This window comes from Apium graveolens, chromosome 1 (assembly GCF_009905375.1).
Source record: "Apium graveolens cultivar Ventura chromosome 1, ASM990537v1, whole genome shotgun sequence".
In the NCBI taxonomy this organism is placed as follows: Eukaryota; Viridiplantae; Streptophyta; class Magnoliopsida; order Apiales; family Apiaceae; genus Apium; species Apium graveolens.
Window position 1 is genome coordinate 78,437,430 of NC_133647.1, and position 27,637 is coordinate 78,465,066.

The window sequence follows — 27,637 nt, forward strand, 5'->3', positions numbered from 1 at the left end:
AGGTCTCTGACTTGCCGGACTAATCGGTTATAATTTGCGTGCAACCGAATTAGTCTCTTACGCTACCTCAATAGGCCCCCTGGCCCCAATGTATCCCATATCTGATTGTTTTATCCAGTTTTCAATATACTTGTACCTATCTCATTTTTAAAACCATTCATTTTACCAGCACACATATAAAATCCAGTTCGCAAATCATTTGATTCGAGATAGGTACCTTTCGAAGTTACTTTTCCCCAAAACAGATTTAAAAACAATGATTTATAACTACAGGGGATACGTAACTTAAAACGTTTCTGTTCAATTACGAGAATAAAAAATTTAGCTATTCATACGTACTAAACCATAAAAGAATGGTCAGGGGTACTTGCCTTGCAGGGCTTACGATTATCCCTGATTAACCTTGAACTAACTTGGACACTCGGCTTTATCGCGTTACTATTAGACTATCCTGGATCTGACTTTCACGCTCGGATCCTTCGCTTGGAACCTTGTGCGCTTGTCGACTGATCACTAGGTTATCTTTAGTTCGACCTCAATTCCTGAGTCCCACAACTAGAACCTATATAGTCGAAACACTTTATGTTAGACGTCTAGGAATGCTTGACATATCCTCACTAACAATCTACCCATACGATACCATAACCCGACTCGTAATTATTCATATTATAATAACACACACAACAATTAGGGTTCACGTTCTAGGAAATCGGTTCGGTGTTCGTTTTCGGAAAAATACATATACTCGTCATTTTACAAAATTAGGGTTATTACTTTTTGCAAAACAGTTCACCAAAACATACAATCAGATTTCATATAAAACATATATATGTGTTTATATATACTCGTTCGACAACCCCAAAAATTACTGGATACGCTCCCGTATTTCCGTAGTTCGATTTCTCAGAAATTGGGCATCATCTCCTTTATTTATCGGCTAACCTATCGAAGCAAATCCGACGTCAATCACAACAATCAATCAATCCAACCAATTAATCCAACAACCCCCATTTATAATCCAACCCACTCAACAATAACCGCAATCAATTCCACAATCAAAATTTCAATACAATCTTAATAATCACAATCACTTTAACCGTTTCTTTACAATATTTACTAATTAACTAATTCGATCTAAAATATAAAAATAATTTTAGTTGTTTTAAAATATTAGGACTCAAAATTAAATCCTCACCGTCCACCGTCCGCTCGTCGTCCGCTCGTCGAACTTCATCGCGGACGGCGGTAAAAATTTGTCGGTGCCCAATTAATTTCGGTTTTCCATACAAATTTTCACCGATTAATTTATAATTCATTCTTGAACGATAAATTTTATTTCACGAAACCTCAATTCAATTTATTCACTACAGCAATTAAAATAAAAATTAAATCAGTAAATTAAAGTAAGCATTCGAAGGAACACTGCACAGAACACGCGCCTCACGCGCCCACAAGCACAGACGAGCGCACGACCGGAAAAAAACAACTGGCGGCACAAGTAGCTACTCAGGCAACACAACAATTAACATATGCACACACCATCACTGTAACAAGCACACATAAACCCACACACACGGATGCACACACACCGTATATATATACAAACAAAATACATAACAGGAAGCCAGTCCGGGAGTAATAACCGGAAACGAACCGGGAATCACAGAACCAAGGCGGCAACCAACCACTGACAAACGGCCGGAATACAGGGGCTGCGAAATCACCGAAAGTATAGAGCATAGGCGGCTCCAAGAGTAAGAAAGAGGGAGAGATTGATAATGATAAGAATTATTAATAGATAAATAAATAACTATAAAACGTGGACTGCACCTTACAAACAAAACATGTGTCCAATAAAAAAGGACACATATCCATGTATATATATATATATTTCTCGGAAAGCCCCAATTCCGACATTAAATTATAATTTTAATGATACATTTTGCAAGTGGCAATATATCAGAATAAATTTAAAATAATCTTAAAATTTTCTGAAAATCCCGAAACTAATAAAATAAAGTTTTCATAATTTTTAAAGCATTTATGAAACACAACTCGTACTTGTATTTCATAATTTAACGAACCGAGCTGTACTTAAAACAAATTCAGAAAGTCACGCAGATAGTTTTAACATGTTACAATTATCCCGAAGTTTATAAAAACATAAATTTCGAAACTTTAAAATAATTTCTGAAATGCAATTGATACCAGCGTTTATCAAATAAACGAATCAACGCGCGAGTGAAAATAATCCCAAAAAATTCCAAAAATAATTTTAAAATTCTCGCAATATTCCAAACTTAGATAAATATGAATTTCATAATTTTTGAAGAATTCTAGAATTAAATGCAGATTTTACAATTTAATGTAATCAGAAAATCATATAGGGCTAAATAATTGATGAAATATTGATTTCTAAATTTTATAAAATCCCAAAAATAAATATTATAATTATAAAACCATAAAAACAATTCTAGAGAATATTCAAATATTTATGCAAATAAATTTGCATTAAATCCACTTTTAAAAACAAAAACAAAAATCATACCACCCAGTAATTAACCACGCAATTCAATACCATCCACTTGTAATCACATATAAATAATAACAAAGCAATAACCCGCTGACAAAACCCATATACATATTCTATTTATTTAATTATTCAACAATTACACACATAGATAAAAATAAAATACATATAGCTGACAAAAGCTATACACATAGATCATTCATTTAATAATTCCATAATTAAATATAAAAGTATAGGAGTCTTTACACCTAGACTTGGGTTTCGGTATTGCATCACAATTCCAATTGGAAGCTTAGTACATTCACTGGAGCCACCGCATACGATGATCAGTCATACTACGAAAATAGTAACCTTTTCTACTAGTAGAAGGACGAATCCCTTTTGTTATCGGTTATCACCCTGGCCGCATTCGGGCCTTTTCTGTGTCCATCCCTCTCAGATACACACTTCGCGTCTATCCCTCTGAAGACACAGTTTTGCGTCCATCCCTCTCAGGTACGCATATTCCACATGTTTATCAGTATATAAGATACCTTCACATGTGGTAGTAAATTTTTAGTCGCCCCAGTCCATGAAGTACTGGAGGCTACCCCTCCTTGTCCTTGTGAAAATCCCATCATATATCTGGAACTTATATTGTTCCCTAAGCATATCGCTTGTTGATAGGTATACTTTGATTTGTACGTATATATATGTACTTCCGAGAATTTTTTGGAGGAAGTACTAAGGATGTGAGTTGACCGTTGTCAACAGATAATTAAATAAGGGGCAGTTTGTTGGATATATTTGAGATGTCATGTCTAATATGTTTCATGTTTAGTTTTCAGATCTTAACAAACAGGAAATATTAGTTCTTACTGGAATCAGTACTTACTGGAAGTCAAGACTTAATGTCATATCAGGACTTAAGGTCATATCAAAACTTAAGTAAAGGAGGACTTACAGTTAAGGAAGGAAGCTGATTAATAGTAGAAGATCGAGATTAATACAGAAGAAGATATGCAAGGAAAGAGTTAGAGGACTAGAAAAATTATATAAGATATCTGATTGATATATTTTAGGAGACAGAATTATATTCCATATCAATTAGAAGATATCTTGTAACTGTGTACTATATAAACACAGATATAGGTATACACTATATATGTTATCATTATCGAGAAGATCATACAATTGTAACCGAGCAGCTCTGGTGATATTTGTTCATCACTGAGAGAGAACAGTTCCATTGTAACAGAGTTTATTAAACCTAATATATATGTTTTCTGTTACTTGTGCTTTAAATCGATTTGATTGTATTCTACACTATATTCAACCCCCTTCTACAATGTTGTGTGACCTAACAAGTGGTATCAGAGCCTATCTATTAACACACATACAGTAAAGATCCAAAACAATCATGTCTGAAGAAGCAGAAAATCCAACCAAGCCCGCCAAAACTGAAGAAACTCCAAAGACTCAAACCCATAGTCGATATGAGACTATCAGGATTCCCATGCTGAGACCTTCTGAGTATCCCATATGGAAAGTGAAGATGGCTATGTTTCTGGAAGCTACAGATCCATAATACCTTGATAGAATTTATGAAGGACCACATAAGCCAACCAAGCTCTCTGTTGTAGTTGCAGATCAGCCAGCAAAGACCGTACCAAAGGAGAAAAGTGAGTATACAGCTGAAGATATCTCATCTATTGCCAAAGATGCAAAGGTAAGGCATTTGCTGCATAGTGCCATTGATAATGTCATGTCAAACAGGGTAATTCACTGCAAGACTGCAAAGGAGATATGCGATGCTTTGGAGACAAGATGCCAGGGAGCTGATGCAATCAAGAAGAACAGGAGGACTATACTCACTCATGAGTATGAGCACTTTGACTCAAAAAGTGATGAGTCATTAACTGACTTATATGACAGGTTTGTCAAAGTCTTGAATGATCTGTCACTGGTGGACAAGGAATATGATCTTGAAGATTCAAATCTAAAATTCCTTTTAGCTCTTCTTGCAAGTTGGGATTTGAAGTCTACTACTATTTGAAGTTCTGATAAGAAGGGTTTCAGAAAATCTGAAGGCAGAAGAGGAAAGTCTGACAGAGGAGATTACTCAAATGTAAAATGCTACAATTGTGGTGAAAGAGGCCACATATATCCTGACTACAAGAAAGGAAAGAGTGACAAAGGCAAGGCACTTGTCACAAAGAAGAAAAGCTGGACATACACTTTAGATTCTGAAGATGAGGTGAACTATGCCTTGATGGCAAATGCTGATGGCAGCCCTGAAACTGCTGAGTTAAAGGTACCTCAAACAACTTATGATTTTCATACTGATGATATTACTGAGTTGAGATTACATCTTAAAACCATGTTTATTAACTACAGAGATCAAACTTTAACATGTGAAAGATTAACTTCTGAAAATCTTGCTTTTAAGAAAAGGAATGATTATTTAGAAAAGGAGTTAGTTATGTTCCACCAAACTCAGAAAGAGAGATATGATGCTTTTTATGTTAGAGATGAATTGCTGAAATTGAATAAATCTCTAAAAACTGAGTTAGAAAAAGAAAAAGAGATTATCAGGACTTGGACTAACTCTGGCAGAACAACTCAGAATTTATTAAGTAATAGAAACTGGAAAGACGGCTTAGGTTATAGAGATGAGAAAAGTGAAAAAGGAACTGAACAAATTGAGCTAATTGTTGTTAAACAAACTGTTAAGACAAAGGTAAATCCTGTTAAGTTTGTAGCTAAAACTGTAAAGTCTGATTCTGAAAAGATGAAAGAGTCTGTGACAGAAGTTAAGGAGAAGTCAACTTCTGACAAATTAGAACAGGATAAACCAGCTGAAGTCAACATAGGCTTAATGACAAAGAAGCAGCTTAAGCATAAGCTGAAAGAAATAAGGAATGTCAACAAGGTTAAGGCAGCTAGGAAAATTAGGAATGGAAAGGAAGGTATGAATAAAAGCAATAATTATATGCATGTTCCTAATGCTCCTAGAAAGAAATGTTATAACTGTGGAAACTTTAACCATCTTGCTTCTTTTTGCAGGAAGAATAAGAATATAAACTCTTTATCTCCTAAGTCTGGAGTTAAGAGTTAGTCTGTTAGGTTTAAGCCACAAAATCTTGTTTTCATTGTGGTAGTTTATGGCATTGCATTTATACTTGTAAGGAATATCATAGTTTATACTATGATTATTATCAAATAAAACCTTCTTTGAAGAAAGTTGCTTTAATTCCTTCTAGTATAAAATTTGAAGCAAAGTCTGATATAAGTTCTGATAAACAGCATGTTAGCATAAACTCTGATATTAAATCCGCTGCAAATGCTAACAAACTTAATAAGGCCAAAGGATCCAAGCAAGTCTGGGTCCTTAAAACTAACCATTAGTGGTCTTTGTGATTGCAGGGCAACAGGAGAAACATCCTAGTACTGGATAGTGGATGTTCAGGACATATGACTGGAAATAAAGCCCTGCTCTCAGACTTTATGGAGAAAGCTGGCCCAGAAGTTTCTTATGGAGATGGAAACATGGGAAAAACTCTGGGATATGGCAATATTAATCTTGGGAATGTCATCATTGAAATAGTAGCTCTTGTCTCAGGACTTAAACATAATCTATTGAGTATAAGCCAAATCTGTGACAGAGGTTATCATGTAGATTTCTTTGAAGAACACTGTGAAGTTATAAGCAATTCTACAGGAAAAGTGGTTCTGAAAGGTTACATGCATGGTAACATTTATGAAGCCAGACTTTCAACAAGTATTGATGGTTCTGCAATCTGTCTGTTGAGTAGAGCATTAATTGAAGAAAGTTGGAATTAGCACAAGAAACTCTCTCATTTAAATTTCAACAATATAAATGAGCTTGTAAAGAAAGATCTTGTGAGAGGATTGCCAAAGTCAGTTTTTGCTCCTGATGGCCTTTGTGATTCATGTCAAAAGGCAAAACAAAGAAAATCTTCTTTCAAGAGCAAAACTGAGTCATCAATTCTTGAGCCTTATCACCTACTGCATGTTGATCTATTTGGCCCAGTCAATGTCATGTCTATTGCAAAGAAGAAATATGTTATGGTTATAGTGGATTTCACAAGGTACAATTGGGTGTACTTCTTGCACAAGAAGAATGAAACTGCATTTACTCTAACTGATCATGTCAGACAGGAAGGATAAGTTGGTCAAAGATTCTGTTAAAATAATAAGGAGTGATAATGGCACTGAGTTCAAGAATTCGATTATGGAAGAGTTCTGCAAAGAGCATGGAATCAAACAGGAATTTTCTGCACCTGAAACTCCACAGCAAAATGGAGTTATAGAAAGAAAGAATAGGACTCTCATTGAAGCTGTATGAACTATGCTTCATGAAGCAAAGCTGCCGACCTATTTTTGGGCTGAAGCTGTGCAGACTGCTTTTTTACACAGAATGCTACACTCATAAACAAGCATGGAAAAACACCATATGAGATGGTGAAGAAAAAGAATCCAAATCTGAAATACTTTCATGTATTTGGTTGCAAGTGTTTTGTTCTTAAGACTCATCCTGAGCAGCTTTCAAAATTTGATCTAAAAGCTGATGAAGGAATTTTTGTTGGGTATCCACTTTCCACAAAAGCCTTCAGAGTCTACAATTTAAGAACAAGGGTTGTCATGGAATCTATCAATGTCTCTTTTGATGATAAGAAGATTACTGGACTTGAAGATTTCAATGATCATGATCAGCTGAGATTTGAGAATGAAGACTTAAATTCTGATTCTGTAAATTCTGATGACTTAAACTCTGAACCTGTAAGTACTGATGTCATTGGATCTGTGGTAACAACACCAAAGGAAAATGCACCTGTCCAGGGGGAGCAAACTGAAGATCCTACCACATCTCAAGACTCTAAAGAAGCATCAGAACCTGTCACTGGCTCTTCAAGTGCTGATTCATCTAGTTCTGATGAGCTAAATTCTGATAATTCTGGAGGCTCTGATACTTCAAATCCTCAAGGATACAAGTCAAATTCTCAAGTCTCAGAGAGCATAACTATAGGGGGGCATCATAAAATGCTGATGGAGACAGCATAGATCATGAGGGAGGATCCAGTTCTAGAAGTCAACCTCAATCTGTAAGGAAGTGGATTAAATCACATAAACCTGATTTAATCATTGGAGATCCTGAAGCAGGTGTCAGAACTAGAACTGTAACATCAAATGAATGTCTCTATCATTCCTTTTATCTCAGACTGAACCAAAAAAAGTGGAAGAAGCTCTTCAAGATGCTGATTGGGTGCAAGCAATGCAGGAAGAGTTAAATGAATTTGAAAGAAATAAAGTCTGGACCCTAGTGCCAAGACCAAAGAATAGATCTGTTGTGGGCACAAAATGGGTGTTCAGAAACAAAACTGATAGTGATGGCATAATTACAAGGAATAAAGCAATGCTAGTTGCTAAAGGCTACTCTCAACAGGAGGGTATTAATTATGATGAAACATTTGTACCAGTTGCTAGATTAGAAGCCATAATGATCTTTTTGGCTTATGGTGCTCATAAAAAGTTTAAAGTCTTTCAAATGGATTGAAAAGTGCTTTTTTAATGAAGAATTGGAAGAAGATGTATATGTTGAACAACTTCCTGGCTTTGTAGATTCTAATTTTCCCAATCATGTCTACAGGCTTGACAAAGCAATTTATGGCCTTAAGTAAGCTCCAAGAGCATGGTATGAGACTTTAGCTCAATTCCTTCTGGAAAGTGGATTTCACAGAGGCACAATTGACAAGACTTTATTCTACCTCAACCATGGAAAGGACTTACTCTGTGAGAGGTTTGCAAAGCTAATGCAGTCAAGATATCAAATGAGTATCAGAACTCAGCTATTTTCTGGGCCTTCAAGTCAAGCAAAATGAAGAAAGCACTTTTATCTGTCAATCCAAGTACACCAGAAATTTACTGAAGAAATTTGGAATGCAAGATTGTTCAACTGCATCCACTCCTATGGCCATTGCAACCAAGTTAGATAAGGATACTGGTAAATTAGTAGATATTACTAACTACAGAGGTATGATTGGCTCTTTACTCTATTTATCAGGAAGTAGACCTGATATCATGTATGCTACCTGTCTTTTTGCATGATTTCAGGCTGATCCAAGAGAACCTCACTTAATAGCTGTGAAAAGAATTTTTAAGTACCTTAAGGGTACAGCTGATCTGGGATTGTGGTATTTTAGGGAATCAGATTTTAAGCTAATTGGTTACTCAGATGCAGATTTTACAGGATGCAAAATAGATAGAAAAAGCACTAGTGGAAGCTGCCAATTTCTTGAAGGCGGATTGGCTTCTTGGTTTAGCAAGAAACAGAAGTCAATTTCCACATCAACTGCAGAAGCAGAATATATTGCTGTAGAAAGCTGTTGTGCACAGATTCTTTGGATGAAGAATCAGTTACTGAATTATGGGTTAGAATTTTCTAAAATCCCTATTTACTATGATAATCAAAGTGCTATTGCTATGACAGTATGTTAATCAAAGTGCTATTGCTATGACAGGTAATCCAGTTCAACACTCAATGACAAAGCACATCAGCATTAGGTACCATTTCATAAGGGAACATATGGATGAAGGTATAATAGAATTGCATTTTGTTCCAACAGATCAACAGCTAGCAGATATCTTCACAAAAATACTATGTGAAGATACTTTTATAAGATTGGTATATGAACTTGGAATGGTTTCAGGTTCTTTCTCTAAATCTGCTTAGTTTTTGTTCTCATGCATCAGACTTTATGATCAGTATTTACAGATTATATTATCTCTATGTAATCTGTGCTTAAAATTTGAAAATTCATTAAATGCTGATTGTTATCTGATGTGGATCTTTATACTCTAATAAGTGTTTTGAATATTCTGTGACTATTCAATCCAATGAGGATAAGTGTGCTAGATGCTAACCTAGTAGTCTTTAATATACTAGAAATCCCATGTTTGAATTAGTTTTTCATGTGGAAAGTCATTAACACAAGAAAATTCTAATGTTGAGCTTAGTCAAGTTTACTTTGTGTATCTTATTATTAAGTCACATAGTAGAATCTTGTTTCTTATCAGTTAGATTCTGATGTCTATAAATCTTAAGGATGAACTATATGTTGATAAGCCTCACTTATCAAAACAAAAGAAAAGAAAATAAAATAAAAGTCAGGTACTCCTTTGTAACACCCCAAAATCCGGGGTCAGAGATCCGGGTTGTCACGAGTTCCATTTCCCTTAATAATACTTAATCTTAATAATCAACCAACTACTGCATACTGTGACCCCACAATATACACACACACCACAAGTTATAGTCTCAGAGATGAATATCCAAAAATAACACAAGTCATTTTATTCCAAAATTATAACTCATTACACCTCAAAAGGGTTTCTGAATAAATTTACATATTCTTTGCCATTATTACAATTCATAAATATACATAAGTCTAGTACATCAAATGTTGAAAGCCTAGCCTATTGGTAGTTCCTACCTCAGCTACACTGGCATCAACGTCTACTGGAAACTGCGGAACATTTCCTATCCGCTCGCGAATCGGGAGCTTGGTATTGTTCATCTTGTCTATCTGTTGTTGTGTGATGAAAAAAGAAAGCAAGGGTGAGCAACAAGCCCATGAAATAATATGTATAATAATTTAAAATATATGAGTATTCTCATAGTACTCATGAAAGTCTTGGTCAAGTAAAAATGAACCAAGTTTGATATCTTAATGCGACCAAGTCGCAAAATATTCAGTATTTATGTATATATACTTTTCAAAATCTTGGAAGTCCTCTTCCATGCATAATATACACAGAGTTCCAGTTTATAACTGTATAAAAATATTGTTGCAAGGTGATCTCATATATCTAACCCTGTCTCAATATTTTTCTGAAAATCTTTGTCATGCATAAGATAATCATTAACCAGATATAAGTTGAAAAGATGAAGTTACAAGATACTCCAATATACTTATATCTTTTCTGAATACTACTTGAACTACCACCATTCAAGGTATAATCAGTTTCAAAAGTTCATCACATAGATGAAACTACAATATAAGACTTGAATAGATTCAATCTTTGAAATATCATTATAAAGAATGAAGTTACGAGATACTTCATTAAGTCCCGATATATATATACACCTATATATAAACATTTCATACACTCCTTGAAAACCTCTATTATGAAAATTATAAACAGAGTTGCAATATCCAATGAATTTGGAAAGGAGAGGATTTTGGCATAAACCTGATATCTTGCTGATCAGGCAAAGATACCAATAAGTAACCTTTTCTACTGTAGATGGATGAATTTCTCGCCGGTCATCACCCTGTCCGCATTAGGACCTCGCGCTAGACCGTTACCCGGCCACTCACGCGTGGATGGACTGTTATCCAGCCTCTTACACCTTCATATACCGTACCCCGGTCTATCACTTATGACGACTCAATTAGATGGACTTACTTCCCGAACGTTGGGCAAGTAATCAAATTGTTTTCTCAAAACAGCAACCTCGTTGTGAATATAAAATACACCACAGAGCCGGATCTCTCGGATTTTTTGAGTGAGTATTCAAGTCCCCTTCGAAAGAAAGATCTTAAATTTAAAAACGAGTTTTGGGATCCGCTCTAACTTGTAAAATCATTTTGAAGACTCGAAAACATTCTTAAGAATGTTTAGAGTAATGCTGATTTAATAAAATAAATCAGTCCCGATATGTTAAAAAATATCTGAGTATTATTATTTAAATAATATTCCCATATGGATAATCTTTATAAAAATATTTGAAGTAGAAGTTTTAAAACTCATACTTAAAATGAATAATAAATAACAAAAGATATACTTATACGAAAGTACGATCTTTATTAGTAATAATCAAAGATAAGTTTGATTATTATTCAAAACTATCGAATATACCTTATCCGATTAGTAGTTATAGAAAACTATATATATATAAATTTATATATATATATATACTATACTCGGGAACATCGACTCCCGGTTTAGAAAATTGTCACCTTTGGGTCCCCTATACTAAGGGTATACGCAACTACTGCTTATCTCTAGCACAGGTATTATGCAGTTTATAAGCATTTGAATTGATAATAGAATATCAAGATTACGAAACAGGCATGCATATATATCATATCAAAATGCTCCAATATATCGCAAGATTTGCTAATAACAATTATGGACTTATCATAAGATAATGCATATACACATATACATCACAACAACAGTTATACGGGTAGAAAACTTGCCTGAGTGTTCCGGGATAGACTCAAGCTTAGAGTGGGTCTGGTAACCTATGAACAACAACATAATCCGGAATTAGACCAAGGTCGCTTATACGCTTCACGATTTGCGTTAATCATTTGCGTACCCTCGGCTCCACCAATCTTAATAAATTAACCATTATGAATTTTAAGGCGACTCTTTCGCGAGTACTTTACCAACTGCCTAATCCACCTTACATAATTGTTTCGTGTTTCGATTAATCATTTACGGGTCTAAATTATGGTCTCAAGGTTACTCGAGGTTTCGGGGTTCGCTCGCGAAACGCCATTACTTAAAATGGTCGTTTCTCATAAACCGTAAATCGGATCTAAGCGAACGACATATAAAAACGAAGCTTCAATCATAAAATTTCTTAGAATGGTAATGGTAAGTTCATGGGAGTGAGTGTTCGGGTGCAAAAGTCATGCACAAAACAGTCTAAGGAAAATTGGGCTTTACAACGGCTATAACTTAGCGATTCCAAAATTTTACCAAATCAATTCAATATCAAACCACCACCAATCAACATCATTCCACCATCATTTAACCACAATACAAGATCATTCAACCATAACTCAAGATCTCAACTTATTCATTTAAACCAAGTCAAAATGTGACCAAGAACTTCAAATCCAACAAGTATCACTCATAACTCCAAAATCAACAAAACCACTTACTAAAATAGCTCTAAACAACATTACACACCCATTACACTAACGCATCATCTAAACATTAGGAAATACAAACAAACAAAACTTAAGACTAAGATCATGAAGAGTTATACCTTCCTTGAAGCTTTTAATCCTTAAAAGATCCTTGGAATGCCCATGGAAGCCTTGATCTATGCTTAAGCTACCTTGACCTTACAAATAAAATCACGAATCAAAAATTTGTTCTTGAAAGTTACTATTCACCCTAAAATTTTATGAATTTTTTAACTAGGTAAACCTTGGATTCTTGGATCCAAACTTATAATATAACTATTTTATGAAATATAGGATCTAAAGAAACAAACCTTGCAATTTTCCATGGCCTAGAGCTTGAGTTTTGAAAATCTATTTAACCATTTTTATGAAAAGGCCGAATGAAAGAAGAAGAAAACAGGGGAAAGCTTTTTCTTGCTTGGTTTTCCTTGGGAAATGTGAAAGAAATGCTTGGTGGAGGAGATTTTTGAACAAATATCTTGATAAAGTGATGACATCACTTGCTCATGTCATTGTTTGCATCATTCCTTTGCCACATGTCCTTCCCTTATGGTTTGATGATGTCATCCTCCTCTAATCTCTTTGATTAGTACTTAATTATTTGGTTAATCCCTTGGTTACTTGTATAAGCTTGCTCCTTGGTCGCTTATTTGTTTTACGGTTCGCTTAACTCTCGTTCTCGGTGATCGTTTGAGGGATCATATTCGGGATCTTATTACTTGGGCTTCCATAACCCTCTCTTCATATTTTATAGTACTTTAATGATCCTTGCTTCAAATCCTTGAATTAAAATCCTTGAATTAAAATCCTTTTAATCATGTTACCTTATACTCAATCCTTTCGGTATCTGGTGGATTTTCGGAAAAATCAAAGTGTTCGTATTAGGATTCTGACGATCTTTACATACACTCATATACTTTATGGAGTACTAATAAGATCTCAGAATATCAATAAAAGAACTTCTACATAGTGTGGCATGAAAAATTTCCTTAATCAGCATAATCAGCAAAAGTTACTATTCATCACTGTCTCAAAAATTCCAAAATTTGGGGTTATTACAGTCTCCCCTCCTTAAAAGGATTCCGTCCCGGAATCAGATAGAAAATGAATAGGGATACTTTTCTAGAAGTGCACTTTCTAGCTCAAGTAAATTCTTCCCATATTGTGGTTTTACCAAAAAACCCTAACTAGTCTGATAACCCTGTTGCTAAGCACTTGCTCCTTTCAATCCATAGCCCTTACTGGTTGTTCCATATAGGTTAAGTTTGGTTGCATGCCTATGCGCTCGTATTCCCGTATATGTCTGACATTCGGATTATCCTTCCTTAATATTGATATGTGGAACATGTTATGGACTTGCTGCAGGTTCCGGGGTAGGGCCAGTTCATTTGACAGCTTCCCAATACATCTTAATATAGCCAAGGGTCCAACAAATCGTGGACTTAACTTTCCTTCCTTTCCGAACCTCATCAATCCTCTCCAAGGGAATACCTTCAACAATAATAGGTTCCCTACTTCATACTCTTTGTCATTTCGTTGTCAAATCAGCTTACTTCTTATGTCCATCTTGGGCTACTATCAGCCGTCCTCTGATTAGATCTATTATATCCTTGGTCCTTTGGACCACTGCTGGTCCGAGCATCTTACGCTCTACAACTTCATCCTAACATAAGGGAGATCGACATTGTCTTCCCTCAAGGGTCTCATAAGGTGACATCCCGATACTGGCATACGATCCATTATCGTAAGAAAACTCAATCCGTGTTAAGTGATCATTCCAAATTCTTTCAAGTCTATTGCACATACTCTCATCATAGCTTCTAGCGTTATAGCTTTTACTTCTCAATACCCACTCTCTTCTAGTTCGTAATCGATATTGTCTTACATACCTAATATTACACTGGTTACACTTTTGCTCGTTAGCGTTGTATAACCTTTTAATAAATACGTCAACCTTAGTATCACGAATGCGTTTTCATTCCGAATACCACCATACTTTTACTACTCCTTTTTCAGCTGCTTCTATTTTCCAAAGTTTGATTAATCATATAGAAGTAAAGGAATTTATTAAGAGATCACTATGATCGTGAACACTTGTTTTATTGCATAGTTAGTATAAAAGGTGGCCATCCTTTAGTACTTGACAAGTAATTTAAACAATATGTGGTATCCTACTAGGCTTCTATCACACAGATAGATAGTCATTCGTCAATACCTCCCCTTCTGGAAGGGTTGTTCTTCTCAGCTTACACGAAATGAAAAGGAGAGAAAAGAATGAATTGAAGAGAATTGTATATATAAAAAAAATACTGCCACACAATATCTGGCTTGTAATCTACCTCTGAACTATAGAGGTTTATCACAGGAGAACAAAACATATATATATGTATCAACATCAAGTATTTTAACATCGCAATTCACGTGCCTGAATATTTACTATTCAGTCCATCATTACATGGACCTATGCTCTTGCGTGAGCTTATAAACAATCACCTTTGAAACTCCCTCGACTTCAAAAATCGAATCTGGGATTTCATTCTAGACATCATCGTTACTAGAATTCTATGCTTGCATGCAACCTTCCTCGTATAGTAATACTATTTATCGATAAAAGGAATAATTATATCATAGGTAAATGTTCGGCTTAGTTGGTCTATCAATAATAACTTATACATTACCACGACCCGATTAGTGGTACTGAATCTCAATATCCATTTCAATCCAACTCTTACGATTGTAATCGGCTCATTACTCGCAAAATCACCGCTGCATTACTATGGTCCACCGTTGACCAACTGTAGTTATTCGTTTTCCTTGGAATCTTAATAGCTAACCATACGGAGTCCATACTTGTCGTATCGAATTCTTCTAAGGAGGTAACATAATCACCATTCATGATTCATGAAGAACATTCCCGAACTTGACATACATATGACATGAAGCAAATAAAATTGCAGAAGAGTTTCAATAAAAGTAACGATAGCAGGTTAATACCATTATTAACCATATGTCTTTATTGGGAGACATGTATCTCAAAGGTTCATTTAGTCATTTCGTAATATGGTCCTGGCTTATCTCAAGATAGTACCTTCTAATATAGATAGCCCGCTCATGGCGATTACACGGATTAAACCTTTACCAAACTACTATTACGGTTGGGTATTGCACACTCATCAAAAGGAATGTCAATCTTCCAAACCATAATACAACCTTCACGACTTTAACCACCATCACTGTATTCCTCTGGCATGAGCGCCTATAATTGTCCTCTTACACTTAAAGTGTCGGCCATCTCTTTGGCCTTTCCTGATAGTAAAATTTCCTTACAATCAATATCATTTTAACCACCTCCAACTAAATTTTCTACCTCATTTCAATAACTGCTTATGTGAAAATGCTTTTCTTAAGTCCTGGTGAGAAAAAAATCACCATTTTTCCATAAGTCATTGCCTTAGTCTTTAGATGTGAACATTGTCACGGCTGACTCTCGATCATACTTAGGACGTCTCTTATCTTGGGTCCTTCTTGTTTTCACCAATCTCGACCCTCATTGGGTCGATCTATACTTTCTTATGGTTGAACACGTGCCCCACCTGACATTATTATAATTACGTCATATTTCCTTTATCAAAATTTCTATTCTTGAGAACTTTGAATACTACCTTTCTCCTTGTAAAACCTCTAAGGTTATCCTTAAATCCTTCATCAGGTACACCCTAGGCACAGGGCATATCAAGATACCATTTACTAATACCAGAATCATTGTCTATATACTTCTGAAAAATATCTCCACTGATCCTTAAAGGTTGTTGTTACCTTAATCCTTTCCAATTCGTACTATCAAAACTCATACTGTCCCTATTAAGGGTGAAATGCCAACCTTTATGCATTCCCCTAGGATTCATCTTAAGTTACCGAGGTTCTATCCTTAATTTCACCTTTAAAAAGGTACATGCATCCTTCCATGGATAAATTAGGTCATATATCCCGAATAGATTATCTTATTTAATCATTCCCATCTCGATAGTCTATACCAAATTTCACAATAGCATCCTTATTCAAAATGAGGTCAATCAATATGGCCTCCAAAAGATAACAACGGTTATCCGCTTTTCTTGCCTGATTTAGTAATGATAACAGGGATGTTCTAGAAGATATTGGTCGTGTTCAACGTGAACTTTTTAGTTCTAACTACTCATTTACCTCTTTATTTATCTCAATGGTCATCTTAATGTTGGGATATCTATTATACCCGGTGTCCCCCATTTTGGGTATCAATTCACATGCGTTACTTACACTTCACATTCTTGAAGGTCACTTCCTTCATCCACTTCAGTTTCTTTTTATTTTCCTTTCTCTTACAATCCTTTCATGAACCCACTAATCATTGACTTCAAACATCACGTCGTTCTGGGATTCTTGTCCTCAGAATGAATCTTGACAACTTTTACAACTTAGATTCATAATTCATTATACTCGTCTGCCTTTGTTCTGGCTCTAAAGCTTTTACACTATCTCTAGAACCTTGGGAAGTACTTTCCCGAAAACAATTGACTGAACTTTAATCGGTTTATTATAACCTCTGGCCCCGTGTCTTGCTTGGCCTTTCACCAGCGGGTGGCCTCTCTCTTAGGAGGGTAAGTGACAAAAACAGTCTTTTGTGATTCGTCAATCATTTAAAATCTCAAATGATTCCTATACTTCCTTTAGCCAGACTCTTGCCTCGATTGGGTCAGCTTGTTCCTTGGAACTCTGAGAGCTTAGCGACTTAAAGGTCCTGAAAAATTTCTCACCGCATTGTGTCCTCAGGGTGGTGGTTGGGGATAATAGACTAAGTTCTATTTAGAAAGGTCCATGAATTATCGTATAGGAGTACCGTCTCGGGTCTCCTTTCCTTACTCGACTTCTGTTTCTTTAGTCTGAACGTTCCCTCCTCCTCCCCATAATCGGGGGTTATCCTACATGTTTTAAATCCTTATTTTCCACTTCATTATGTTATGGGTTCCTTCTATCTTGATGGAGACCTCCCTGACTATCACGTTCAGGGTTTGCTCTAAATCTTATTCTTCAAACTAAAGCTTTCATCTAAGATCTCATCTTTAAGCTCTTGAACATTTGGAACCCAAATTCTGTAGGAACACCTCATTATTCCCTTATCATCTTTCTCGATATTAATCTCTCCTCCAGTCATTGGCTCTCTGACTTCATTCATCAATTTTTCTTGGCACAATATGATCTTTTTCAATAATTCGGGCTGCATTACAATCTCAAACAGCTTTTCGTTATCGGCTCCGGTTACCTTCACTTCTATTTCCATTTTCTCGTAATCTCTTACCAATTCTTCCGAAGACATTATCATCTTGAGTCTCTCCTTACTACTAAGGGCGTCAGCCATCATATTGGCTTTTCTTGGATGATAAAGAATCTCATAATCGTAATCCTTGATTAGCTCTAACCACCTCCTCTGGCGCATGTTGAGCTCTTTCTGCGTGAAAATGCACTAGAGCACTTATGGCTTGTGTAAATCTCACACTTCTCTCCATACAAGTAGTGCCTCTAATCTTTATGGCAAAACTATTGCCACGAGCCCAAGCTAATGGGTGGAAATATCGAATTTTATATTCCCTTAATTGTCCTGACACGCCGCGATTACCTTCCTGTGCTGTATAAGAAGCACCCTAATTCCCTATGCGACGCGTCACTATAAATCACAAAATTTCCTTTTCCATCCAGCAACGCCAACATAAGGGCCGTCACCAACCTTTGCTTCAGTTCTTAAAAGCTATTCTCGCATTTCTCTGTCCATTCAAACTTCTCAGTCTTACGAGTAAGCCGCGTTAAAGGGGCTACTATCTTTACAAAATTGAATGAACCTACGATAGTTATCGGCCAATCCTACCTCTGTTAGTCTTCCTGACCAAGGTCATCCATTCCTCACCGTTCCTTTCTTCATTCTTGTCAGGATCTTCCACAGATCCTCTTCAGCAACAATCCCTTCTAGGATAACATCCTCAACCGCTACATCCTTAATAAGAACATCATTTGGTCCCTTATTAGGGTGCTCCATTGGATACACAATCTGATCCCCAATAAGTAGTAAAACATCATCATATTATTGCTCTTGAACTTCAGGGTTCGGAGTCCCACTACCATATACAATAACAAACTACAGTTCTATCACGATATTTATAAGGGTTCCCATAAGGGTTTTAACATCAGTACAATGTTAGGTATTCTGACTATGAACTTGGCAAGAGTTCTTATTATCTTACTGAACTTCTTATCTTAACGTCACATCATCTCTGAGGTTTATAACGCTTAGCTCTGATACCATTTCTGTAACACCCCCAAATCCGGGGTCGGGGATCCGAGTTGTCACGAGTTCCATTTCCCTTAATAATACTTAATCTTAATAATCAACCAACTACTGCGTACTGTGACCCCACAATATACACACACACCACAAGTTATAGTCTCAGAGATGAATATCCAAAAATAACACAAGTCATTTTATTCCACAATTATAAGTTATTACACCTCAAAAGGGTTTCTGAATAAATTTACATATTCTTTGCCATTATTACAATTCATAAATATACATAAGTCTAGTACATCAAAAGTTGAAAGCCTAGCCTATTGGTAGTTCCTACCTCAGCTACACCGACATCAACGTCTACTGGAAACTGCGGAACATTTCCTATCCGCTCGCGAATTGGGAGCTTAGTGTTGTTCATCTTGTCTATCTATTATTGTGTGATGAAAGAAGAAAGCAAATTTGAGCAACAAGCCCATAAAATAATATGTATAATAATTTACAATATATGAGTGTTCTCATAGTACTCATGAAAGTCTTGGTCAAGTAAAATTGAACCAAGTTTGATATCTTAACGCAACCAAGTCGCAAAATATTCAGTATATATGTATATATTCTTTTCAAAATCTTGGAAGTCCTCTTTCATGCATAATATACACAGAGTTCCAGTTTATAACTGTATAAAAATATTGTTGCAAGGTGATCTCATATATCTAACCTTGTCTCAACATTTTTCTGAAAATCTTTGTCATGCATAAGAAAATCGTTAACCATATATAAGTTGAAAAGATGAAGTTACAAGATACTCTAATAAACTTATATCTTTTTCGAATACTACTTGAACTACTACCGTTCAAGGTATAATCAGTTTCAAAAGTTCATCACATAGATGAGACTAGAAGATAAGACTTCAATAGATTCAATCTTTGAAATATCATTATAAAGAATAAAGTTACGAAATACTTCATTAAGTCTCGATATATATATACACCTATATATACATTTCATACACTCCTTGAAAACCTTTGTTATGAAAATTATAAACAGAGTTGCAATTTCAATGAATTTGGAAATGAGAGGATTTTGGCATAAACCTGATATCTTGCTGATCAGGCAAAGATACCAATAAGTAACCTTTTCTATTATAGATGGATGAATTCCTCGCCGGTCATCACCCTGGCCGTATTAGGACCTCGCGCTAGACCATTACCCGGCCACTCACGCGTGGATGGACTGTCACCCAGCCTCTTACACCTTCATAGACTGTACCCCGGCCTGTCGCTTATGCCGACTCAATTAGATGGACTTACTTCCCGAATGTTGAGCAAGTAATCAAATTGTTTTCTCAAAACAGAAACCTCGTTGCGAATATAAAATACACCACATAGCCGGATCCCTCAGATTTTTTGAGCGAGTATTCAAGTCCCCTTCGAAAGGAAGATCTTAAATTTGAAAACGAGTTTTGGGATCCGCTCTAACTTGTAAAATCATTTTGAAGACTCGAAAACATTTTTAAGAATATTTGGAGTAATGCTGATTTAATAAAATAAATCAGTCCCGATATGTTGGAAAATATCTGAATATTATTATTTAAATAATATCCCCATAAGGATAACCTTTATAAAAATATTTGAAGTAGAAGTTTTACAACTCATACTTGAAATGAATAATAAATAACAAAAGATATACTTATACGAAAGTACAATCTTTATTTGAATAATCAAAAATAAGTTTGATTATTATTCAAAACTATCGAATATACCTTATCCAATTAGTAGTTATAGAAAAATATATATAAATATATATATATATATATATATATATACTATACTCGGGAACATCGACTCCCGGTTTAGAAAAATGTTCACCTTTGGGTCCCCTATACTAAGGGTATACGCAACTACTGCTTATCTCTAGCATATGTATTATGCAGTTTATAAGCATTTGAATTGACACTAGAATATCAAGAATATGAAACAGGCATGCATATATATCATATCAACATGCTCCAATATATCGCAAGAGTTTCTAATAAAAATCATTCACTTATCACAAGATAATGCATATACACATATACATCACAACAACAGTTATAAGGGTAGAAAACTTGCCTGAGTGTTCCAGGATAGACTTAAGCTTAGAGTGGGTCTGGTAACCTATGTACAACAACATAATCCGTAATAAGACCACGGTCGCTTAAGAAACTAGTCAAAACTCTTTTCTGAGTTATGCCTTCATGATTGATGACAGATTTTAAGCTCTTTTCTGAGTTATGCCTTATTTATAAGATGTACTGAAGTTTATCAGACTTTAATCTTTATCTGATATTTTGCTAAATGCACACACTTTCACTCCATATGAATGATGAAAATTATTGTGGTGATTAAGTTGTTTTTGACAAACAGTTAAGTGTCATTTGCATAACTTCTGAGGACAAGTTCTGATGGAAGTTCTGATGATTAAACTCTGAAGAAAACAAGTCAGTCTTTGTATGAAGAATTACAGAAACAAACATTCACTTTTTGAGTACAGAAGCCAAATTCTGATGACTGATAAAATCTGATATAACTAAAGTTCTGATATTAAATCATGATGGAATCCTTGATGCTTATGTGCATTATTCTTTACTTGACTTATTTGTGGTAAAATCTGAAACAGTCATATTTAAATCAGAATATATTTGGATAAGATAAAAACAGTCATAATTATTATGGGTTAGTGGTTAATATGTTGTTCCTGAAAAACTGCATGTGCACGGTAATCATTGATTATTTTATGTGCCCATTAACTCCTGCTCTAACCGTTTACTGACTGTTCACATGTTGCCAGGTGTAAAGTGTATCCCATGCTTCAAAAATATAACTGTTGAGTGGAGAGAGTATATATATGGGAGTTAAAAAATTTTCTAATCTTTTATTTACTTTTCTATTTTTCATCTCTCTTATTCTCTCTCTCTCAAATATTCTCTAAAGCGTTTTCTTACAGGACTTTTATCAAACACTTTGCAAACACTCTCTTTCTCACTTAATTTCTTACAGAAACGACACCAAAAGACTTGATTTTCAATGGAGCTAAGTTTGTCCCCAACAACTATGCGTCTATTCTTAGAAAGGCTGAAGCTCCATCGGAACTTCACTTTATTCAGGATTTTTTCGATAATTCTGATATTGGGTATGCTTTGACCCAACCAGAAGTAATCTCTGGAACCCAAGTGCTGGAGTTTTGGAGAAGTAGAGTATATGATGATGGTGGTGCTCAAGGGTTCCCAAGTATTATCTTTTCAATAGGGGAAGATGAGCATGTCGTGACATTAGCCACGGTTCGACAAGCACTACAGCTACCTGAGAACTGCGTTTATTCAACTATTGAGGAGTCATTTCTTCAAAATATGATGGCTAGTCTGGTGTATGAAAAGACATTGGCAAAGCTAGGTCAATTGAAGAGATCCAATATAAGGAGGGAATGGAGTTTCTTCTTTGACTGCATTACAAAGACCTTCACCAACAAATGCTCTAATTTTGATGCAATCCCCATACTTAGTCAACAAATCGGGTATGCTCTCATTAATCAAACTGATTTTGATTATGCAAGTGATGTTTTAGGTTTCATTGGGGATAGGATGATAGAAGATAGAAATACTGTCTATTTTGCTAGATTCTGTTAGCTTATTTATAGCTTTTGTTGTGATAATAAGCCCCAATTAGCTAGTGATTTAATTTCACCATTTAGACTTGCTTAAAGAGCTTTTAATGACTTATTATCTACTGATAATAAGAAGGCTGTGTTAAGACACCTCCGAATTCCCTTATCTGTCAAACAAGCCTTAATAAACTATGATCCAAGAACATACACTACACTTTATCCTGATGTTCAACCATCTGAACCACAACCATCAGCACCTACCACCTCCATACAAACACCTCAAACTTCTGCACCACAACCTACCATCAGGCCTTCATCTTCCAAACCTTCTAAGAGGACAAAGTCTGTTCCTCAACCTCCACAGAAGAGAAGGAAGATGATCCTCAGAGATGAATCTGATAGTGAGGAGAAAATTGAAGCACAGGTTCCTGCATCAAAACCTGTGATAAATGAAGCTGAGAATGTTACTTCTCAGAAAGAAACAGCAACTCAAAGTTCTGATACTTTGAAAAGGAAATCTGTAAATTCTAATGCTTCAACAGCAACTCCTTCATTGGCAAGGAGATTGAAGAAAATGAAGGCTAGGAGGTATTTGGCTAAATCTTCATCTGAAGATAATGAAGAAGCAGAGGAACAGGATCAGGAATCTCTGATCTCACAAGAACCAATCATTATTAAAGCTTTGATTTCTTCAGCTCAAGCCACAGACACTGCTACTGATACAGTGGTCATCCCTCCTGACTCTCAAATAAAAGCTTCAAATGATGCTAAAGAACAAACTAACAACTCTGAGATAGATATTCACAATTTGAATATACCTCAAGTTCTTTATCTGGAAGCTCCAACTACTGAAGCTCATCCATCTACAGTCAAATCTCCAATCTTAGATGTTGAGATACCATTTGCATCAAAGAGACCAGCTCTGGAAATAAATTCTGATGATCAGAATTTAGATGATGTTATTCTTGAATCTCCAGTTGCATCACACGCTCTTGTACTTTCAGAAAATGATGAAACTTCCTCAAGTTCTGGAGACAGTATTTCTGTTGAAACTCCAGTTCCTATTCTGGGAAAGGAAGCTTTGGTGAAGAAATTTGTAAGACAGGATGCTCCTGTACCTTGGGAAGAAACTCACAGGGGAGTTGAGTGGACCAAGAAGTGGAATGAATCAGATTTTATTCCATGCACCAAAATTCTGACAGTGCATGTATCAAAAGCTAATGAGTTATTATCAAATTCTGATTTCAAGACTCAACTCAAGGTTACAGCTATGAGTACAAGAAGTTTTCATGGTTTATATTCAATTACTCATGCTAAGGTTGATACACTCAGGGAACTAGTTGATAAGCTAGATCTACAGCTCAAGCTTGACAAGAATAGGTATGTCATACCTACTCTTGAGAAAATTGAAGCCATTGAGAAGGTTCAAGAGGAGCAACAGGCCCAAATTGTTGAGGTTCTGGTTAATCAAGCTTCTCAGAAAGCTCAATTAAATGAAATCCAATCTTCAGTTGAACTTCTTCTCTATCTCTTACTTCCTGATGATGCCAAAAGGGGGGAGAAGGTAGTTAAGTCCAAATGCTCACCCACTCAAGTACTAAAGAAGAAGGATGATAAAGGTGATGACCAGGGAAACTCTGAAAAGAGCAGAGGTCAAAGAAAAGTTCAAGGAAAATCTTCTATATAGAACAAGTCAAGTTCTGATGCTATGAATGTTCAAAGTCTGAAGTCAAGTGCTAATAAATAAAGTCTGATGTCAAGTTCTGATATTCTGATTCAGTCAGGATCAAAAGACTCTCAGAAGTTTATGCAAACTCTGAAGCTAAAAGGGAAGCAGACTATTGTTTATTACAAAGATCCTAAAATCCAGACACTTGATGAGGAGATAGCAAGAAGATTATTTATGAAACACAATCCAGGAATGGATTTAGAAGCTCTCAAGGAGGAAGAAGCTAAATTTGCAACTGAGAAGACAAATCTTATGTCTAAAGCTTCTGATGCAAAGAAACCTCCAAGGCCTAAGGAAAAAGGCATTGTGATCAAGGAAAAGTTAAATTCTGAAATTTCAAAGTTCAAGACTAGATCACAGACTGAGAGTGATCCCAAAGACAAAGGGAAAGGAAAAGTTGATGAACCAATCAAGTCACTGGAGATGAAAATTTCTCAAGTTCTGATGAAACCAGTATGCAAAATGGTTCAAGTAACTGATGATAATCTTGTTGAAGATGAAACTTTTCAAATTCTGAAAAGAAGAAAGATAATTGAAGAATCTAAAACAACCTCTGACACTGCTCAAGTTGTTCAGAATGAAGGACAGCAAGCTACAGAAGAAACAATAAATTCTGATCAAGTTGATTTGAATAAAATGACAATTGCTGATAAGAAGAAGCTGTTACGGAAGAAAGCTACTCCAGTTGGACCAGAATCCAATCTCATGATTAATCAACTCGCTACATTTGGGTTGAGAGCCAAGCAACCTAGATATAGAGCTGGATTAGGTTCTGACGAAGAGAAGATTCAAACAGGAGTAGAAGTTACTCTAAGAGATCCTTTCATGTTGACAGACAAACCATATGAACAAATCAAACAAAAGCACCTTGACAAGGTGTTGTCTGCTCAAGTTGTGATAGATGCTCATGATACGGAGAATCTAAAAGAGACACTGATCTTATTTCTCAATGATGGAAGGACTGTAACACCCCCAGATCCGGGGTCGGGGATCCGGGTCATCACGGTCTTTCTTTCCACAATATCACTTCACTTAATTAATAATAATAACCTTATGCTGTGACCCCACACTAACACACACCACAACCCGTTATAGTCTCAGAGATGAAATTGAAATAAGTACAAGTCTTTGAATCCACAATTTAAAATTATTACAACCCAAAATGATTACTTGATAAATTTACAGTTAATTGCCATTATCTGCCACAAGTTATAATTATACATAATTGATTCTCAAAAATAGAATGCCTGATCTACCAATAGATCTACCTCTGCAGCTATAGCAGCCACAACATCATCGGGAAGACGCGGGACGCTTCCCACGCGCTTGCGCTGGGTCTGCTGGAGTCTGGCCATCTTTCCTAACTGTTGTTGTGTGATGAAGAAATAAAGCAAGAGTGAGCCTTACAGCTCGCAAGATAATATATAGTGATAACAATAATATAAGTATCTAAATGGATACTTACTAGAATCTTTTATCGTGTGTAAGATAATTACTAGTATATACTTACTAGTATATGAGCCTTCTCATAGTACTCATGAAAGTCTTGGTCAAAAGAAATGAACCAAGTTTGATATCTTAATGCGATGAAGTCGCAAAATATTCAGTATATATACATATATACTTTTCAAAATATTGGAAGTCCTCTTCCATGCATAATATACACAAAATCCCAGTGTATAACTGTATAAAAATATCGTTGCAAGGTGATCTCATATATCTAACCTTGTCTCAACGTTTTTCCGAAAATCTTTGTCATTCATAAGACAATTATTAATTAGATATAAGTTTAAAAGATGAGGTTACCAAATACCCCAATATACTTATATCTTTCCCAATACTACTTGAACTACCACCATTCAAGTTATAATCAGTTTCAAAAGTTCATCCCACTGATGAGACCACAAGATAAGACTTGAATAGATTCAATCTTTGAAATATTATTGAATGAAAAAGTTATGAGATACTTTATTTAGCCCCGATATATATATATCCACATATATATATCCCTTTAAACATTTCCTGGAACCTCTGTTATGCAAAGTATGGACAGAGTTTGAAACATCCAATGAATTTTGGAAAGGAAAAGAATTTTGGCATAAACCCGATATCTCGCTGATCAGGCAAAGATACCAATAAGTAACCTTTTCTACTGTAGATGGATGAATTCCTCACCGGTCATCACCCTGGCCGCATTAGGACCTCGCGCTAGACCGTACCCCGGCCCCTCACGCGTTGATGGACTGCCACCCAGCCACTTACACAATAATAGACCGTACCCCGGCCTGTCGCTTATGCCGACTCAATGAGATGGGCTTACTTCCCGAACGTTGGGCAAGTAATCAATTCATTTACCAAATCTGTAACCTCGTTGCGAATATTAAATACACCACAGAGCCGGATTCCCCAGGTTTTGAGCGAGTATTTAAATCCCCTTTAAAAAGGAAGATCTTAAATATAAAAATGAGTTTTGGGATCCGCTCTGACTTTTAAAAATCATTTTGAAGACTCGAAAATACTTTAAAGAGTGTTTGGAGTAAGGCTGATTTAATGAAGTAAATCAGTCCCCAGAATATTAGAAAATATCTGAATATTATTAATTAAATAATATTCCCATAAAGAATAGTCTTTATAAAAATAATTGAAGTAGAAGTATTAGAATTTATACTTGAAACGAGTTTTAATTAACCAAAGCTATACTTATATGAAAGTATTATCTTTATTTGAATAATCGAAAATAAGTTTGATTATTGACATCTTATTCTTTAATAAAATAAAGAATATATTTCAGCAAATAATCGGAGTCATAGATCCTCAAATGAATATTCAAATAATATTCAATAAATAAAATAAGCTGAGTCATAATACCTCGAATGAATATTATAAATAATATTCATTAAATAAAATAAAGGAGTCATACATCCTCAAATGAATATTCAAATAATATTCAATAAATAAAATAAAAGAGTCATAAGCCCTCGAATAAATATTCAAATAATATTCAATAAATAATAAAAGGAGTCATATATTCAATAAATAATAAAAGGAGTCATACGCCTTCGAATAATATTCGAAATAATATTCAATAATAAATAAAGTTTAAAGTTATCGAATAAACCTTATTCGATTAATAGTTTTGAAAACTATGACCATATATATGTATATATATATAAATATATATATATATATATATCCATATCCATATATATACAAAATCTACTCGGGATCCTCGACTCCCGGTTTTAGAAAATATTTTCACCTTTTGGGTCCCTATACTAAGGGTATATGCAAGTTACCGCTATCCTCTAGCATAGGTATTATCAACTGAACCAACAGATATATATTTCAAGAATATGAAACAGGCATGCATATATACCATATCACATGCTACAACATATCGCAAGAATTTGCTAAATAACCAACATGCATCTATCGCA